We start from the raw sequence: 9,070 nt of genomic DNA on the forward strand, positions 1-9,070 counted from the left end.
TGAATCATGTAAAAGTTTGACTTTGACATTAAAAACTTCAAACACTCTTGTTTGCCTGTTTACTTTGTGAAAACTCTATGTCAAACTGTAGCTGTGAGATTGAGAAAAATATGTGGAGCAACAAATAAAGTATTTTCAATAAACCTTTTTAATATTAAATTGGCTACAAATGAAAGAAGTAACTTTCTGAGGACTAGGTAGCCTTTGATTTTCTTGCAATTGGCGGAGGCATACTGAGTGCCATTAGAGTTAGGGCCATGAATCACAACTAATGCACTCAGAATTGGTCTTATTCAAATGGTGCCACTTTTTTTAACCATTGACAAAACAATCTCCATTCAAGGTCCATTTACCAACTTGTTCAGGAGCTTTTGCCTGTAGACATTTGTTACACCCCACCTCCCCCTCTTGTTTTCCTCCTCCTACTCCTCCTTTTCCCATTTTCTTTTTCCTCTCTCAGGAGCGCGTGAAGAGCGTGATTTGGTGGAGGGGGATTGAAGGGATGCAGGAGAGGAGGAGCGCTCTCTCTGTAATTCTCTCAACCATTTAAGTTGCAGCAGCCTTCGTCATCATGGCACAGTCCTTATCGTTTGTTCCCTTTTGATTTGAGGGTCTGTCGTCTTGTTTATGGTTTTTTGTTCTTATGTAGTTATTTTCATTTCGGTATAGACAGGAGAAGTTTCTGGTTGCAACTCTGGCATGGCGTCCTCATTGTATGTTGAAGTCACTGGGTTGAGCCAAGTCAACTTTTGAGGTTGTGGCCATAACAACTTTCAAACTCAGTTAAAAAAACAATCAGCAAACATCGTCCGCTGATGAAGACCATGTGGTGTGGTCAAAAGCTACAGAACAAGCGAGCTTCTTCAGCTGCTGTCTCTAAGGTCAACTGTCATCACGTCAAACCAGAAGAAGCACAACCCCCCCCCCCATTTGGCAGAATACGTCTCAATGCTCTTATTTTAATGTGCAATGTCAATTTAGAGCTGGCTCAAGCCCAAATACAATGTATTTTCTAGTATATCACTACAGCGTGGAACCATCCATCTAGTTTATCTTTGAAAGTTGAATTTTCTAAACTGAGTACTACTGCAGGGAGACTCAAACTGCGGAGGGCAATTTGGACTTAGACTTATCAGAAAATGCTTCGGGGTGTTAACTGCAGCGAAGATTAGTGTGAAGGACCCAAAATGTTAGAAAAATCCTGCAAGCTGTTTCTTTTGGTCTCATATGCAACACTGCCACCATGTGGCCGTGTAGATCGGTTCCTTACTGGTTGTGTGGGAAAACATATCATGTTATAATGAGGATTAAATAAATAACGGTACAAAATCTGTTTCTATAAAGACGCATCATAAAATACGAACAATAATCAAAAGCTACAGACATACTTATTTGCACGCTCTGTTTAAAAGCCAGCTCCTTAGAGCCAGCAGCATAGAAGCCACCAAAGCTTCCAGATACATTTATGACAAACAATGTGGAGTCATAATACTGTAAAAGATTGGTAAGACATTCAGTGGGAGGTAGTCTGGAAAATGGTCATGTATGAGTCTACGGCTCTTCATATTTCACAATTTGTGTCATATCAGGTATAAAATGGATAATAGCTGGATAAGACATTTTCTTTGGTTGTATATTACTAGTGTAAATCGGCATGAAGGAGCTGTGGCTTTGGGAATGGTTTGAATGTTATATCCCACAACCATATACAGAGATTAAGAACTGTGTGACTCTCCAGTACGTTCTCTCTCCGTCTCTCTGTTGTCATTTAGCTTGTCATCTCAGCACTATGATGTTCGCTAACCAGGGTTCGAATTATCTTTTTGTCTCTAAGGGGGTCTCCATGTCATAAAAAAGTTGGCACACCACGCACATAGCCTACCAAGGCTAAACAATGAAATAGCCTAGGCGCGAGCAGCGCTTTTGCGCACGCTAGGCTTAGGCTGTATATAACTTGACACACGCACACAACAGACAGACACATTTTTGTACAGAAATTGATTTATTTTTATTAGTTTCAATATATTATTGATTGTAATAGTCCATATATATGTAGCCCTATAGTCAATTCCGTGTTAAGACTCGGCTTTTACCTGAGTTCACTTTAAACCACCTGAATAATGTCTACTAATGGAAATGAGTGGAGTCCATAACACATTGTCAACTATTTACAAATAATTTATTTAACCAAAGCAGGCATGTAGTTGAAATAATAATGATTCGCTACCGGATATAAGATGTAGTTATGTTTAGGCTATTTAAACTATATTTAGTCCCTGTATAACAAACTAAATGGATATGGGCACTAGGCCAATAATGACAACAGCAATCTCCCTTATCAATTAACTGCATAAAACAGCACTTCACATTTAAAACTGAGTTATCAATATGGGAGCTAATAATAGGCCACACAGAAAAGTAACTGTCACAAAACTATCCCTAGTATAACATAAACTTTGTGTTCACATGAAATTACAGTCATCTGTTACAAACAGGAACATCATACAGGTATAAAAGAAAATACAAAAGCCGGCACTGAAAAGGCACAAATAAAACGATCAGTTGCAGGCCTGTTAACTGGGTTCTTTGGCGCCCAATAAGGGCTACTCACGACCACCTGGTTTGTGGCGCGTGCACCGATAATACTGCAATCGTTCCTGGCCAACTGGTCGTCCCACGTAGCTGAATGGAACCGCTAGCGTTCCCGGTAGCTCGGGTGCTACCTGAGCAGCACGTTATCTTGCTAGATGACGGCGGTACACCTCCGCTAAATCAGCTAGCACTGTACACGTGCACAATACTGAGCCAGCTAGATAACTCCAAAACGGAACATAGAATACTGTGCCCTTTCGCGAGCTGAATGAAAACAAAAAACTCTTAGGTACAAAACTGAAAGTGGCGTCACCTTCTTAATACTGCTGTAGCATCCTTATTAATTTCCCTCTTTTACTTCACTGTTAGTTCAACAAAGTCGGTCTCCTTTCTCATCTCTTTTTCTCTCTGTGCTCTCCCGTGTGTTTGTTTAGATCCCGCCTCTCAACCAATAGGGAGTCACTATTCTTGAGTGAAGTTCATTCCCCAGGCGATGGCCTGGGGCCCAGCGCTGTGAGCAGGCCCCAAAGAACACCCTTAAATTCTGATGTCAGCTATGGACAACAGAGTGCAACAGAAATCCCTAAACATCCAACCCTTCACCAATGATTCAACACACTCTACTTATTAATATGAAATGCACTGTGGCCCCCTTGTCGTCATGTTACATTATGGTGAAGTTGTGTTCTCGGAAAAGTATCTGAATTTTTGCAGCTCCTACAGCTGTCGATGTTTCTCAAACAACAACGTGCCTTGCCTGTGGCTATCAGAAGCTGATGCTTTGCGGCACCTTCTTCAGGCAGCAAAGCCACTGAGAACATATCCACCTCTCATAATTTCTGCCTTAATGTGATCCTATTTCATGTACTAGCTAGATAGATGGTAGTGACAGATATTGAGCAGAAGGGAAGTTGCCAAAGGTGCTGTCATGGGCTTTCATTATTAGTCTGGCTTCACCACCTCAACTGGGAATACCTGGCTCTTCTCTTTAATCAAACTGGCTCATTTGTGAACAACTGACCTCAGTTGTGGGCGTTTGAAAATAGGGGTTTAGATGTTACCGTCCCCACCGGAGCGACTGTTCTGCAGCCTGCCAAAAGTCATAAAAAACACATAAAAGAAAAAAAATCATTAAACCGCACAGAGAAAGGTATTAACAAGTGTCTTAGAAACATCAGAAGCATCAGGTGTCATATCAATCAACTTGTATGTCAGCTCACATAAGTGGCAACCGTAAAAGACTTTTCAACGCTATAAAACACCAGATAAAAGGAGCAGGAGTTGTCTGCGCTGCAAAAAAAGGAAGTCAGTATCTTTGAACTCTTAATTAAATTCCAGGAATAGACCCAATGGAGTATTTTATTGATTTTTTTAAAGATGGAGGAAAAGTGTTGTGAGGGAGGGACCTGATGAAGTAAATCCCAGAATGTTAACCTCCTCACACATTGTCTGGTTTATAAAATGGTCTTCAGGGTTGTCAGAGGCCTTCAGGGGCATAAGCACATTCTCCTTTCCCGAATCAAGGCGAGCTGAAGCGAATTGCCTTTTACATGCAGAGACAAAGTACCGTAGCTTTGTGGCTTCAAAGTGGAAAAGACGTAATCGTGTAAAACGTTGACATTTTCCCGTCTGGTTCATTTGTGCTCATCCCGCCGGGATGAAATCTGTTTTGATGTCCAGTGAGTTGACATGTATAGCTGGGTGCTGCAAACCCCCGGCAGCAGAAAAAACATTCAACATGAGTACAGCTGAGCATAAAGCGTTGCAGATGTGATAAATCCTGTCAGAGTGCAGTGTTCCTCTGTTCAGGAAAGCCTTGCAGCAGAGCTGTAAACACTCGTTCTCGCTGATCCGCCAGGCAGCTGAAGCGAGATCTGATCCTGCCCGTGTTCCTCCGTAGGCTGTCATTTATGTCTCTTCATCTTTTCATGGACACATCAGCCGGTACTCATCAAATCCGTGCCAGCTGTGCATTCTTGGTAGAATAGAAGGAAACAAGACATACAACACACTTTCATATGAAAGCAGATTGTTTAGCAGAATGAGAACTGAATGCATCAGCTGTCAGCTACACATAACAAGAACTTTATTGAAAAGAACTAAGTTGTGTTAATATAATAATAATTACATTTATTATTAGTCATTATAATAATCAGCGATCAGAATACTAATCTCATTTTAAACTAGTCTGTAATCCTAGTATCATAGTTGTAGCATGACATATTTCTTTTTAGCATGTTGTTATATAAAATTTAAAAAATTTAAAAAAATATATAATTTTGTCATTCTAAAGAAGTTTTGATAGAGAGAAACCATTGAATGAATTTTAATACAAGCATTAAATTCTCTCCCTGCTCTGAGTCAAATTAGTATTGCTCACCGTAAACCTGATGGAGGTTAATGAGACCGGTCCAGACTGCCATATGTGCCGGCTCTGTTTTTTTATGTAATGGTCCTGGGACTTCAGGACAATAAAAGTTGATGGTCTAAAAATTCACCCTTTCTACACTAAATATGAGACAATTATTTTGATATGAAAACTGTAAAAGCAACAGGGCAGTTAAATATCAATGTGAAATAAAAAATGTGGAGTTTCAGGGTCAAACTAAAAGAACTTTGCTGATTGTCAGGTTTTCATTTTTCGGTCTCCTGCGTCTTCACAGGTACCTTTGTAGACCATGGTCCTCAGAAGGTAACCTAGACTCATATGTGTGAGTGTGATGACTTGAGGGTGGTGTTTTGGTGTTTTGTGTTTAGAGTGATTGCAGAGGTGTGTTTCTTCCTCTGATTGGCCGATCGTTGATGGCTTGTAGGCTTCTACTCTCTTGTTGGAATTCTAAAGATGTTCCTCAGCCCCTCAGCTGGTTTGTGCTTTACTGACTAATAATTTAACTTTCGAGCGTGTGTGTGGATAATTGACAACTCAGAGCTCTAGTTGTGAAAGCAAAGATATGTGGGTAGCTGTTTGCAGCTCAGGGCTGTAATTTTAAAACATATAATTATGTTGTATTTTAGTAAATTATTGCACACTCTAACAATATTATACTTGGTTATACTATAAGTGGCAGAAGTGGGGGAGAACCTTTGGAGCTTTGTTGATTTGTGGTATAGCATTGATGCTCAATCCATCCATCAAAGTTGCCTCCTTAAAACCTAAATGTTATATCCTTAGAAGCAGGACTGTTCAAAGGGACTCAGGTAAAAGGGACTTGGGGGGCCCTCCTCGTACCAGACCGAACCGGACCCACAGGCCAATTCTTCTTAATGAACTTAAAATTAATGTACATACATCGAAAGGCCAGCCTGAGGAGCAATTTTGACCTTGTAACAAAGCTCAATATGGGCACCAACTGGACAAAAGGTGGCATTACACCCTGATCAAACGGCGTACGTTTGAGGTCCCACGTTAAGGTGATTTATTAGCTCCATAATGATAGCAGTTGTCGTTCACACCCTGCTGTTACTTATCCATCGTAAGAGCAATTTTAAAATTAAAAAAAAAAAGAAAGTAAAAGTACTTAATATTAAAAGTATAATGTTCAAATGATAAACATTCAAGGAAGCAAGTATTAAGCCAAACTTGCAATTGTAAACTGTAAACTGTTTCTTTGAGGGATAAATCATCCGCCAAGGCTCAACAGTCCCCAAATGAAACCAACTTTAAATTCACAACATGTGTATTTTAATATCTGTATTTCATCTGCACCAACCAAAATGTTAAAAATACACATTTCTGACCATATCCACACCAAAATGTAAAGGCTCCTTCCCTTTTCTACTCATACCACACTTACAGTCCATTCTAGGAGTTTTTGCATTATCCTGCATTAAACAAATGCAAATGAAAACACAGCCTCCTTGCTGGAGTGAAATATATATTGTCTATCCAATAATGAAGCTCTCCTGAATTTTTACTTTATTTTGGGGGCTTTATTGCTCCTCGTTTACAATCTGGTCGTATTCAGAGAGATAAAGCATACTTTTGTTAATTGCACAGTGACTGGATGCAGCTCAGAAATGCGCAGCAGGGACCAGAGGGACCATCAGTGGTAGAAGAGCAGCACAGCTGGCTCAGTAATGTGCCTGGATGCGGTTGATTCCCTGTTATTCTCAAACAGCGGTCCATACACTTTCAAGGGACGTGGAGTCCCTGTATAGTTATGGCACCTTTTCAGATGCCTGCACACCCAACACACACTCCACACACACACACACACACACACACACAGACACACATGCAACAACTGTTTTCAATTCACGTGATTTCCCGAACTGCTGCAGGGAAGAAAGACAGAAAGAAAAACTTTACATAATTCCACTCTCACAAGCTCAATATTGCATCCCTTTGGTTGGCTCCCTGAGCAGATGGCAGCGGCAGCATGCAGGTCTCTGCTGGTCTCTGTGAAGGTGAGGTTATCTGGATTCAGTTCATCTGCAGCAAAAGCCAGAAAATGTTTGATTCATATACGAAGTCTGGGGGTTATAAATAAAAATATGTGAGGCCAGTAGAACTCGAGGAGAAGCGAGGATCACAAATGTCAAAATGTGTGTGTGCATCACCATCTGCTGCAAATAACAAATGCGCAAATGATCTATTTTTTTTATGATCTGTCCCTACACTGTACTTTAAAGAAGAAAATGATATTACCTTATTATTTCCCGTTGTGTTCTTACATTTACTACCTTTAATTGTGTGTCTGCTTTTTTACTTTCTGTCTTTGTCCTATTTACCACCTCTGTGATTGTGAGGCCTCGCTGTAATTTCACCTGTGTCCAATTATCCCTGCTGCATCCTCTGTGTATTTACTCTCCGTGCTCCCAGTCCGCTTTGTTGGTTTGTGTGTTGAGCTCCCCGGTTTGACCCTGTGTCTCGGTTTGTCTCACTGGTCCTGTTTGCTACTCCAGTTTTATTCCTGTGCTTTCTCCTTTGTACCACTGCCTGTTTGGACTTATATTTGCCTGTTCTAGCCCTAATTGGGCTTCTATGATCTCCTCTGAGATTTAACATTTTGTAAGTTTCTCTTTATAAATACATTTTTCAGCATTGCTTTCTTGTTTGCATTTAAACAATCTGATTGATTATTAACATTTCTCTGTTTGTCTGAAGTGATTGGATTGGATCTTGAACCTCCCCCTTACAGCTTTCTTTGGGATCAGTCTCCTGGTTAGATGGATCATCTTGCTCATTTTTATTATTTCACTCAAGCTTCAGTCATTGGGTAAATTACTTATTAAGCTGCCTCAGGCTGGAGAAACTAAAATTCAACTCCCCTGGAAAACCTGAATGTTTTTACCCAAACTGGTTTTGTTCTGGGCCAATGAAAATGTCATCTGTCTCATTTTCTCGCCCTCCCTGTCTCCTTCTCTTCCATATTTCTCTCACCCTGTGGCAACAATACATTCCATGTTATCATGGACGTGATGTGAAATGTAGTTTTCTATTTTGGTGTGTTATTTTTGTATTACTTTACTTTATATACTTCAGGTTTGTTAACCTCTTGACATTTTGACTATATTTTGTTGATTGTTGTTTGTATGTTGGTCATTATCCTGTTGAATTACAAAACTGATTTTTAAAAGATAAAATAATAGTAAAACAATCCCCAAAAATGCCATTAACACTTACAATGTGTATGCAAGACAAGGAAACTTATATGAACATAGAAACTTACATCAACCAACGACTTTAGAGGAGAAATGTGAACTCTTGTCCTGGTCAACACCTGGGATGTGGAGTTTTTCTGGTTCGAGTGGACACTCGAGTGTTGCAGTCGTAAAGTCTACTTGAAATAAAAGCTCCCTCCATGTGGAATATGTTAAAAAGTGTTTTCTGTTGTAAAATGTATGCAACTGTTGTATGAGAGTCAAATAACTTAGTTCAAGTATTCAGTTTAATTGAACTGTCACTGATGAGTTCTCCTGTCAGAAAACCCTTGAGCGCAAATGACGTCAATCTCCTCCCGATGAAATGTGAAAATGAAGTGAAGGGAAATTAGCTCTGATTGTCGAGGACTAAAATAACCGGAACTCATAGTTATACTATAGATGTTGTATAATTAATTTTAAACAGTGTTGTGACACGTTGGAAGTGAAAGCTTGTTCAAGATGATAACGAGCTGTCGATAACACTACATATAATGACAAGCAGTGCAGTGAATACCCTGCACATGCTATATATATATGAACTCCTTTCAGGGGAAGCTCACTTTTTTAGACTGTAAAAAAATGGTATTTCATAATGCCGTCATGGCAACGTTTATATCATGAATGATTAGTCTAAATAAACTCTAGATAAGTAGATTAAATGTCTTTAATCACTACAATATATCGGATCATTTTCATAATGACATCAGGGTGATGTCATCGTCATAATTAATACTTTTTCTAGTTATATAAGCCTTTGGTCATAGATGTAAGCTTAAGCTTTAATCTGCCACAAGACATAAATAGGTCTGTTGAACTGTATTTAACTGTCTAT

The sequence above is a fragment of the Platichthys flesus genome, chromosome 5 (genome assembly GCF_949316205.1).
Source record: "Platichthys flesus chromosome 5, fPlaFle2.1, whole genome shotgun sequence".
Lineage (NCBI taxonomy): Eukaryota > Metazoa > Chordata > Actinopteri > Pleuronectiformes > Pleuronectidae > Platichthys > Platichthys flesus.